We start from the raw sequence: 12,419 nt of genomic DNA, 5'->3' as shown, positions 1-12,419 counted from the left end.
TTATACCCTTCTCCTGATTTAAGCCTTTTTACGATTTTATCCTTTTTAAAAGCTGCTTGGTCTTCATGGATGAATCTTTTGTTTGAAATTATACGACTGAAGGACCTTACTGAGAAAGTGGAGTAGAGAGTTTATTGCCGTATGTACATGTACATTTGAATTCTTGTTCGCTCGTGGGATATACACATTAGAGCAGATGATGCACTACAACAGACAACACCACACAACGCTGACAGTACTTTACAAACAATAAATAAATGATAGTTTATTGTTTTTATTCTGAAATCATGTGAACTGCTTTCATTACGCAGGCAAAGACCATTGAACTAATTACTACTGTATATGTGGCTCCTTTAGGTAATTTGTGCACCTAAATTCCTTTAGGTTTGCCACAACATAGGGTTTAAATACCTACACAATCAGGACTTTTCCCATTTGTCTTTCCAATTATGTATCTATTTACTGTTTTGCTTTTTTGGATTTTACTTTGAATGCTTGGAGTAAGTTGTATGTATAAGAAATATTTGCTACTTCATAAAGCTTTGAGCTTTAAAGCAGCAGAATATGCAAAGTTAGGAATTCTTTTGGAAGCCATGGTAAATGCACATACAGGTCTTAGGTCCAATGAAGGGAGGGAGATATGAAAACTTTTCCAGGCTGGTCAGTATGTGTGGAGAATTTAGGATTCAGTACTCTGCAGGATATTGTTTTGAGCGAGACAAAGGGGTACAGCTGGGGGCTGATTTATATAAATATAATTTGCACTTAATGAGGAATTGGTGTTGTTGCTGGCAATATGACAAGGACAATGGACAAGGAAAATGAGCACCAATTTATGAGCAGGTTGGAAAGTCAAGTGAGGTGTCTCAGTAGATTCACAATATGAGGGAAATGGAAAAGCCCTTTGTTGAATATGTACTCCATGGATAACATCCAAGTAAATCCAGGTTCACAATGATCTTGTAGAGAAGAAGCAGATCAGGCAAGATTAAGATGCGTAGAATTACGTAGGCAGTCAAGTAGGAATTGGAGCTGAAGTTTTGTACAACAGTGAAAATGAAAGGATGTTTTGCTAAACCTTGACACAGTTTTTTTACTTTTTTCAATAATTTCATATTTCAGGTCCCTTGTCAAAATGTTAATGCTTCCCCCTAGTTCAGTCAACTCAATTAAAGGGATAATTAGGGTGTGAGTAATTTACTTGACAATCAGGGTTAATTTGGGCCCTGTTCCGTATAAACCTCCCAAACTCATCAACACAGTGAAGTTCTCAACACATCCAGAAGCATGTCATGCCCCGCTCAGAAGATATTCCTGAAGACCTCCAAAAACAAGTCATTGATGCCTATCAGTTTAAACTGGGTTACAAAACCATTTCTAAAGCTCTGGGGAACAACTTATCCACCATCAGAGACATAGTCTTGGAGAAGATGTGGGGACAGCCGTGAATCTGCCCAAGGCTGTCCTATCAACATCTCCCCAGGAGCCCAGCACAGTTAAATTGTCCAGAAAGTCACACAAACCCCAGAACAAGATCCAGAGATCTGCAGGCCTCTCTCAACTTGGCTAATGCCAATGCTCATGCCTCCACCATCAGAAAAGCATGGGGTAAAAATTGGTTTCTTGGGATAGCAGCAAGACTGAAACCATTGCTCTCTAAGAACATTGATGCTTGCCTCAAAAAGTGCTTGTATGGCCTCCAGAGTTCTGGAGGTATCTTCTGTGGACAGATCAGTCAAAAGTGTAACTTTTCATGTTACATGAATGCAAAAAGCAAACACTACATTCCACATTAAGAACCTCATACCAGTTGTCAAGCATGGTGGTGGTTGTGTCATGGTTTGGAGGTGGTTTGCTGTGTCAAAGATCTGGACAGCTTGCTGTAATTGAAAGATGCATGAGTTCTGCTTTATATCAAAGAATTCCCCAGGAGAATATCAGGCCATCTGTCCATCAGCTGAAGCTGAAGTGCATGTGATCTCAAAAATACAAGCAAGTTTGCAAGAGAACGGATAAAGAAGCAGAAATTCAGTGTTTTGGAATGGCCAGGTCAAAGTCGAGACCTAAACTCCATAGAAATGTTGTGGCAGGACCTGAAACAAGCAGTTCATGCTAGAAAACCCTAAATGTCACTGAGGTGAAGCAGTTTGTCATAGAGGAATGGGCCAAAATTCCACACAGCAATGTGAACACTGATCACCAATTACAGAAAGTGTTGCAATTATTGCAGCAAAAGTTGGTGCGAGCAGTTACTGAATATACGTAAGGGGAATATAACATTAACCATTAACGTTTTTACAGAGGAACATTGGATGTCTTAGTTATGAAATAAGGTAAACAAGCATCAGTCTTAAAGGGGGTGAATACGTTTTCACTGAACTATGATTTTCACAGAACATCTGGAGATTAAAGACCCTTAGTAAGAAAACAGTGTAAGAAAACAACTAAACCATCCGTAGTGTTGCAAGCATGAGAACTTTTAATAAATGTATCAATAAAGTTATCAAAGATGAAGAACCGACTGCCATATTTTGCATTTAACCAGTATGTAACATGTAACAAGCTTGGCACACAAGCCTTTTTTTCTTAATTGGTATCAAGAAAAGTAGAGTGCTTATCTAATTGCATTTGCTTAATCTAGTACTAAATCTTTACTAAATGTAATGCCCTCACAGATGAAAAGGGAGGGTATCGGTTTAAGCTTAAAGGTTTTAGTGTTGAAAATGATAAAACAGTTTAATCCATAGAGTGCGAGAGTCTTTCTGAATTCCGATATAAAAATGACTGTAGCTTTTTCTGGAGACCATCTGCACATAACCTACCTTGGGTTGCACTGCCTAACTTCTCAAAAACAGCACAAGTGCGGGAAAAAAACAGTGTTTAAGTGGTGCTGTTTTGAGCCTATGACTAACTAGACATGAAACACTTCTATGATGCAACCTTGGAGAGTCACACTGTTCCCTTGGTTCTGATTAAAAAGCCAGCTTGATTTATTTTATTTATTTTTTTCTAAAGGTATAAAAACATAAAAAAAAAACTGCTTTTCACCCAAAAGAGCAGTGGTATAAAGGCCAGAATTACGTAGCCAGCCACAGAGGCTTATAAAATGTGAATCATCTGGCACCCTCCTTTTAACCAAACCATGAAATGCTGGGAATGAGAGGGCACTTAATTTAGACCTGTCTTTCTTCTGTGGCTGACAAGTCTTGCATGTAAAAAAATATATCTGGAGAAAAGCAGTCGGCACCAGCTTGTGTTCTTGGGCAAAGGGTAAGCGTTTGTCCCAGTCATCTGCCATAACTAAGCCCCTCAGTTTCTTGACAGTGGTTTTCACAGAGCTTGAACCAGTAGACAAGGTAGAGAGTGCATGGTGTCCATCTTAAAATGTCCAAATCTGAGCAGTCTTGACATGGAGATGTGCATTATACTAGTGGCGGCCACACTGCAGCATATGATTGACTGGGCCACACAGGAACAAAGCAAAGAAACAAATAAATGATCATCAGTTGTACTGTAAAGGTATAACTCTTTCTTTCTCAATGTTTTTATCTACTGTGAATTGTCTACGTTTTCTGCACTTTCATATCTTTTAAACTGCATGTTTCATTCAGTTTGTTTCTGGGAATCAAGATGGTGTTGCAACTTCAAATGAAAAGAATGATGAAGTGAAGTATCTTGGTGATAAAGACAAGTTTTTTTATGTAATAACATGAGGATGGCTAATGTATTAAATTACTGTTTCGCTCAGGTGTACTGTATACCAAGGAAGAGACGCACAATGTACCTCAGGCTGAGGAAACATGAAGTTCCAGTTTAAATAATATTCGCCAGAATGGTTATTAGGAGCACTTTAGATAAATCTCAGGATGGTATTGATGGGTGATACACGATGGTGCTCTAACAGTTGTACTCAATGAATAGGAAGTAGGTTAATGAGCAGATTGGGGTGGTGTAATCGGTCCCAGTGACCTGTATTAGGGTGGTGCTAATTGTAGTTTGTATCAATGATCTATTCTGGTATAGGTAGTGCACTAACAGATTCAAAAATCACACTAAACTAGGAGGATATGCAAGAACTATAGAAATTGAGCATGATTAGACCTTGTTCAGGACTGAGCAACACCAGGCAGATAACATTTAATGGAGTTACGTACAGGTTGCTACATGCAGCTTATAAAATTAAAAACTCCAAATATAGAAAATGGGGAAATGCCAGGAGGCTTTTTATGAGAAAGTCTTAAGGTGTTCCAGTTATATAAAAAACAATAAAAATGGCAAATAAGATGGGAATATATATAGTTAAACTTGTAGAATTCAAATCGAGGTTTGATGCGCTTCAACTGTACAGTGTACTAGTTAAACATCATTTAGAATATGGTGTATGGTTTTGGTCTCCAAAATATAGGAAACATTGCTGCTGTTGAATGAATTCAGAGAGGAGCCTTCAGACATAGTATTGAGCTCAAAGCAAAGTCTGACACTGATGTGTTAAAATTTAACAAAGAGAACTGAACAGAGACTTGATTCAAGTCTTCCGATTCCTGAAAGGTATTGACAAATCCAACCTGATGGTCTGCTTAAGAATAAACAGTGACACACAAACCACAGGACATGAGGAAGCTATATAGAAGTCCATTTAAAACTGAGACCAGGAGGCATGTCTTTGCATACAAGGTTGTGGGAGTATGGAACAAACCTCAACCCACAAACCGACCACGTTGTTGAAGATGATACACTGATTTACGTCAGGGCTGAATTGCTTCGTCCTGGTTTAAAACCATTCTTATGTTTCCATGACCAGCTAATACGGTGGGAGCTGTTCCCTGTCACTGGAGTGTGTTGCTCACCTTGGACAGAACTAAAGTATTTTTAAATCAAACCTAAAAAACATTGCTAAACAACTTAAAGGTGCCTGCTTTGATGATAATAGTGCTTAAAAACTGAGCCAGTTAGGACAAGTTTCAGTGTTCTTTTCATCTATGTTCAGCAGACGTTTATTGGTTAGTTGTATAATTATATACAGTAAGTTATAACAGCGAGATAATGAGGAAACTGAAGGAGGGGGTAGTTTTTCCTAATCACCATTTGCACAAAATGGAAACAGTTAATTATGTACTTCACCAGTAGGTATTTGTGCACCCTGAACCAGGAAACACAGAGCATTGAGTAATTAAATGTGAGGCTAGAGTTGGGAAGACAATAGTAACTGTGTTGTCTGTACATTTTACAAAATGTAAAAGTAACTGTTCTGTCAGAAATGAAGTGTTGCAAAAAAGATGTTTGTTTGTTGCGAATCAAACTACCTTTGAGTCTTTTTTATACCACTGTGAAAGAAGTGAAAAGAGAGTCAGGGTGCAAAGAGCTATAAATATAAGAACTGTATTTTATTACTTCCTTAAATTATTTATTATATGGTTCAATTGGCATTTCTAACGCCATTCACTCATTACTGCTTTTCTTTCATTTATATATAAATGTAGGTTATGTACATTTTCTTTACTGTTATGTCATTTTTGACATCTTTGAGTTGTACTTTCTAATGAAGTGCCACCTTTATCTGTGCTTGGGTTTGAGTTGGTCTTTTCCTTTCATAAAATAAAAACTTCAGTTCCCCCAGAAAGAGGATTAATCTGATCCATTGGTCCTAAAAGAGAAATGTGCTGCAAGAGAAAGAGACACGTAATTGAAGATCAAGCAAGCAGCTCGGTGGTAAGGGAAAGAAAGAAAAGAGTCATGAGATAAGATCAGATCACCTTATTGGCCATATACAATTTCTTGTATGAGTAATTTGTCTTTTCGCATACCCCAGCTTGCTCTCCATGAGACACACAGACAGGGAGAGAAGCTGGGGGTCAGAGCGCAGGGTCGGTCATTTACACTGCACCCCTGGAGTAGTTGGGGTGAAGGGCCTTGCTCAGGGGCCCAATGGAGTAGGATTCCTCTGCCGGCTGCGGGATTCGAACCGGCAACCTCCCAGCCACACCGCAGATCCTGAGCCACAGAGCCACCGCACCGCCCAATGACACAGCATTGAAGGCAAACAAATCTCCTTGAAGCAAATGAAGGTCCTGGAGTTTCTTCTTGGCTGGAGTCATAGGCTGCAACCTAAACAGGATCCTGTTGTGTTAATTTAGTCATATTACATGACTCAAATCTTAAGACCCTTTGATAGGCTCTAGGTTTACTTTATAATATGTGAAAATAAGACCCTCTTTCAAAAGAAAAAAAAAGTTTTCCATTCAGAACTTCTTTTTTATATGCAGTTGCCATGATCAAACATCTTGTGGCTAGTGAGATGTTTTATGAGATTTTTTTTAAATGGGCACATTATGGAAAACCATCATTTTGTGCCTATGTTTGTAAGCATGGGATAAAAAAGGCAATTTTAAACATACTTTGGCAAGCTTGGGTTCAGAAACAACCCACCAAAAATGCTAAAAAACACAGATATTTTAGAAAATAATACAGCATTGACTGAAAGTAGTCTAAATTCTCTGGGTGTCTTGTTGTTAGGAATTTTGCAAATCACAAGAAGGTAAAAATAAGCTATTCTCATTATTTTTAGGAAGCTCTCTGGCTTTGGGAGTGACCACTTTTGAACCGTATAAACAATTTTTGATTTGATACTGACTATAGTCCAGTGGAAATTAACAACTGTAGATTTTTTTTTCAATAATCATGCAAATGATTCAAGAGGGAATTGTACTGGGGAGACCACCTGTCATCCACAGGTAGTCACAATTCTGGTATAATTTATGGATGAAAGTATTTACATAACTCAATACATCATCATTAATTTTGCCGATGACTCTTGTCAGTGATCTTCCAGACACTGATCGTGGGCCTGTGGTGGATCATTGTGTTTCGAATGGGGTAACAACTCCTTCCCCCAACGTAATGTGTCAACTAAAGATAGCGCCATTGGATACAGAAGGTAGCCACCAACTGCAAAACCAACCAACCGTCACTAAGGAGCATGAAATTGAAATTGTCAGCAGTGACACACATCTTGGCACTTCTCTAGATGACAAACTTACCATTGAGCAAGACACAGAAGCTATGTGTAAGACGAACCAACAGTGATTGTTCTTCCAAAGAAAACTCCACTCTTTTAACGTGGGTCCTACAACGATGACTTCATTCTGTTGAATCTATTCTAACATTTGCTTTGCGAACCTGGTTTAGTAACCTGAATAAGGTGGTAGCCAGCCCAATCTTTGGTGCACAACAGTTAAGACTGTTGTTTCAAACAAATACTGCAGTGCAGAAGGCTAATATAATCATTGACTGTCATTACCACTTTTTGCACAGGGAATCTGAGCTCCTTCATCAGGGCAACGATTTAGACTAATCAGATTTATGTGTAATAGAGAGAATTTATCTTTTATTCCCATAGCTGCTAAACTACTTTGTTAAACTACTACAACTGATTGTATATTTTACTTCATTTATTTTTTCATCAGGCATGTGTCTTATCCATTTCGCACACTGATGACCCAGTGTTTTTGTTATTTGTTTTTTTTCTAAATAGGGAAGATGGTTTAAGCGGCTCACTTATTTTTCTCATCTTGTGCAAGTCTGATTCTTATTTGTAATTGAGTTTGTGCTGTGATAAATGCAGTGTGTTATATCTTTTAACCTGCCTGCAAAGCAAACATCCTGTCTGAGACAAGTACATTTTAGTATAGCTTAGACACTATATCTCAATTAATCTTATTCCTATATAGCGCCTTTCCAGTTAGAGGATTCTCGAGGTGCTTTAGACAAATCGTACTTAATAAAATAAAATATGAAAAGAAACAGGAAAAGGTTAGGAATTGAATGCTTTTGACAACAAGGAAGTCTTGAGGCGAGACTTAAAAACAGCAGCAGCAGGTGTTTTTTAATATGGTCAGGGAGGAGTATTCCAGAGACAGGGGGACACAGCTGAAAAGGCTCAGTGCCCTGATGTATGGAGTAAGAGCCTGGGAGCAATGAGGAGCCTAGAGCCAGAGGAATGCAGCGAGTGAACTGGGCAATGTGGGGATAGTGGGACATTGTTATTGTCTAAATCTCGTGAATACAGTATATTGCTGCGTTTTCACCTCTGCTTGTTGTAGGAATGAGCTGCATTTAAAATCATTGTACGCTGCTTTTTCGTATTTAACCTGCTAAGCAGTTTAATTTAATGTGGTTTTATCTGTTGTGCAGAAGGGGGAAGTAACCGTATTTCATTCTTCTCACCTGCTGTCAGAAAAACAATTGTGAGAGCTCTGTGAATAAACACTGTGGGACTTTTGGCCTTTCATCACAATTGGACCTGTACAGTCCCAGATCTGTCTGTATAGTTCTTATACTGCAGCTACACGTTTCTTCACTGTACTGTACTCTGGAATTATTGATGTTCTAGTCAGTGGATATGGTGAGAAACATCTTAATACTTAAACACTAGTTTTTGCGGAAGTCCACAGGCAAACTACACTAAGTGAGGAAAAGGATCTGATATCTTGGCCTTTGAAGGTCCACCTTAACAGCTTGTTGGTCCCATAAGTAGCCATGGAGGTGCAATATGATCTGACACTGAGTGATCCTAGTGTCTAGGCTAAGATCTGCTCTTATGGACTACATATGCAGTGCAATCAGTTTGTATAAAACTGAATATTGTCGTTATTTAATGAAGGTGAGATGACCTCTTGTGTGGCTCCAGTGAAGCAGAGAGTGAGCTTTCACAACGTGAAGCATGTTGGGAAATATTTGAAGCCAAAACCGAAAAAAAAAAACAGCTGTTGATACTGCATTTATAGAATAATAATAAAAGTATAGAATAATGCTCTGCCTTATTGATTACTGAGAGGCTAGAAAGGAAGTGATAGTAATCACAGTAATCAATATGACGGAAGGAAAAGTAACAAGCCCAGCTACAGTATAAAAACACATCATACAATTGTCCTGCTACTTTTACAGAGCACAATATGAAAGTGCATTGGGGTGACCAGGCTGGTGACAGACCCGAAACGAAGGGAACTGTAGGAAAAATATTGTATTTTTCTGATAAATTGTATGTCAGATTGTAGTTTTCTTTTGTAGAGATGTTTATTCATAGTATTTTTTAAAACTCTTTTTGGTAATAGCAGCTCCCAATGAATATGAGTTAAAACCAAAACATAAATTTAATTAATACAAAAACATATGTGGGGTACAAAAGTGGTCTGTCTTTGTACAGTATATTCATTGCAAATTTGACCACTGAGTTAAAACAAAACCAAAACAACTTAAAATACAGTTAAAGATACAAAATCTAAAATGCATATATTGCATTTGAAATCATAGACTGGTTCAGTAATCAATGGATGTCACAGTGCAGTGGTATTTGTGCTTAATTCTAATTATCTTTCCACTTCTGTACTGGTATGCCTTTGTAAATGAGTAGATCATATTTACTTTAGTAAACAGAAATGTAAAATAAAAAAATTGCATGATTTACAAAGTGACCTGAACAGCTCCATTTGAAAATGGCAAAAATATTGTTTGCCAATTCATTTATGAACATAAATGTTACAAGAGTAGCAAAGCAGCAAAGTTATAAACCCTGCTCTCTGCCTAGTCTTTTAATGTGTTCATTGTCACTAATTAAGTCTTTTAAATGAGGCCCAGAAAACAGCTGGTAAAGGTCTGAAGAATATTCTTTCTCTTGCAGTACACTAGAGGGCAGCAATATTCGCTAAATATATTTAAAACTAAAATGCTATCAAATATGTTGGCATTGGTGGTGTGCAGTGCACGTACTGCACTAAGGTTCATTTTCAATAAACAAAAGCAAGACAATATCAGAAGCACTTATATATATCCCCACGTTCAAGTATAATCTGATTTACAACATATTGAGTTGTAGTGCTCACCTTTATAATATAATTAGATCTTGTTGGATTTTTGACAGTGCTATTATTGCTAATACGTTAATCGTCGTTTTTATTTACAAAACAAATGTAAATAATTTGCTTTTAATTTTGTCATGCCTTACTAAAAGGGTAGCTCTGCAATATGTGAAAGTAGTATACGTATCGGAAACGTTCTTTTCAAACAGTGTTTAATCAGTAATATTTTCTGAAATATGCTTAATTATGAGTGATATTGGTAATCAAGGTGGTGTTAATAGTACCAGCTGTCTGTCCACAGTTATCTGGTATAAAAGCCTCACTGTATCAATGATGCCAGTATCTGCCCGCACATAATCAGTGGATAGATAGAGGACCCATATCGGCTTCAGATTTGTGGTAGTCTTCTGGATTTTTAAAATGTTGTAATAATAATAATAATAATAGTTAATAATAATAATAGTTAATAATAATAAAACTAGTTAATAATAATAATTGCTTACACTTATATAGCGCTTTTCTGGACACTCCACTCAAAGCGCTTTACAGGTAATGGGGACTCCCCTCCACCACCAATGTGCAGCCCCCACCTGGATGATGTGACAGCAGCCATAGTGCGCCAGAATGCTCACCACACATCAGCTGTCAGTGGGGAGGAGAGCAGAGTAATGTAGCCAATTCATAGATGGGGATTATTAGGAGGCCATGATTGGTAAGGGCCAATGGGAAATTTGTCCAAGACGCCGGGGTTACACCCCTACTCTTTTCGAGAAACACCCTGGGATTTTTAATGACCACAGAGAGTCAGGACCTCGGTTTTACGTCTCATCCGAAGGACGGCGCCTGTAAATAATTTATTCACAAAAAAACAACAAGTGCTTCTGGAAAAACAAAGCCATCAAGATTAAGTTAATAATGTTGACAATCTTTGTGCTATAGTTTATAAAACCAAACATTTGGTGCCAGAAAACAAAAGCAATAAAAGCCTTACAGTGTGATATACGTCAAAGACTCACAGGTCACTAAAAACAATAACATGCAACAAGTTTAATCTTCTTTCTTGAGGTGACTCCGACATCAATGTTTAGGGTGGGGGGGAAGAGAAGACTGAAGAAATATGCTCACCACATTATCAGTGCATTTAATAGCTAAACATATAAGCAAACAGATCCAGTTTTATCCATAAACTGAAATAGTGCTTGATGATAAGGATTATCTTTCACATAAAGAGGTATGTGGAGTCAGGTGGTTTCACAGAGGCAGATGGATAAGGAAAAGGCAAGCTGCAGGGACTGTGAACTTTGTAAGGAGTGTACGGAAGCCAACTATAGGTTTCCTGGACGTAGTCCCAAATCATTTATTTTAACTATACATTTTTCAATTAATTTGTTCTTGTATTTTTTTTATTGCAATCATAGTTAAACTTTTTAGGTCATGGATAATGACTAAAATTCCAGAGAGTTTAGTAACCGTAGTGTATTTTAATATATCTTTTAATCTGTTTAGAATATTTCCCCAAACTGTATAGTTTATATTGAATAGATTGAAGATTCCAATGCGTACAGTGTTTTGTTAGAGTATTCAGACACTTTTTACATTTTGTCTATTTAAAGCTGGTCGTCATGACACCTTGAAGTTGCACTTAATATTTGCACAAGCCATACCACACACTCGGAGCAAGGAAAACAAAGTAAGCAGTAGTTAATATGAAGGAAAGATGGAAAAGTAATGATTACATATGCATTCAGACTCTGGTGTAGCAATCCAGAGTTAATTTAAGGAGTCTGAAGCAGGTCTATGCCCCCTTTCAATTGTGTTACCTTTTGTTGCCTTATACCTGGAAATTAAAATGCATTAAAATAGATTTGACAGCTTTGATGGTATGCTTTGTTGGCTGTAAGGAGTCTTAACAGTCTTGCATCCGGATTTTAAATATAAAATGTACTATTCGTGGTATAAATTGAGGAAATCGGAGTAGAGTCGTTGCCCCTGTGGATCGAGAGGAACCAGTGGAGGCGTACCAAGTACAGCTCACTGGGAAGGAACTCTGGAGCAGACCCAGGACACGCTGGAGGGATTATACCCCTCAGCCGGCCTGGGAGCACCTGGGAGTCCCTCAGGAGGAGCTGGGACTGTTGCTGGGGGAAGGGACGTCTGGTCTGCCCTGCTCAGCCTGTTAACACAGCCACACTCACCAGAAGCAAGTCGTTGGAAGATGATGATGACAGTTTATCGAAACCAACAAGATTAGTAGAATATATTTGTGAAGTGGTTTGCCGTGATAACACAAATTGGTTGTTCAATTGGTGCCTTGTAGTTTATACTGTGTCATCCCCACTGATATTTGTTTACATCAGTCTCATATAGTTAATCAGATTTATGTTCTTCAAGGCATGTAAATATTCATTTATTAGTGTCAACTAAGCTTTATCCACAGTGTCTGGAATAAGAATTTCAATCTCAAGAATTATAAGATGAATATAGGCATTTTATACCCAAAGAGCCATTGGATAAATGTTTCTTCAGGAGTTTTGAACTTCCCGCTGAAGACGGAGCTGGGCCGGG

The 12,419-nt window shown here is 37.9% G+C and overlaps 1 protein-coding gene across 2 annotated transcripts in view; it reads left to right on the top strand.

Annotated features, from left to right (window-relative positions):
• nhej1 (nonhomologous end-joining factor 1) overlaps nt 1–12,419 on the top strand; it is a 118,176-nt gene that overhangs the window by 34,370 nt on the left and 71,387 nt on the right. The gene's annotated exons all lie outside the window — the stretch shown is intronic.

The sequence above is a fragment of the Lepisosteus oculatus genome, chromosome 12 (genome assembly GCF_040954835.1).
Source record: "Lepisosteus oculatus isolate fLepOcu1 chromosome 12, fLepOcu1.hap2, whole genome shotgun sequence".
Classification (NCBI taxonomy): domain Eukaryota; kingdom Metazoa; phylum Chordata; class Actinopteri; order Semionotiformes; family Lepisosteidae; genus Lepisosteus; species Lepisosteus oculatus.
Note: the sequence above shows the minus strand (reverse complement) of the source record. Positions and strands in the feature narration are given on the sequence as shown.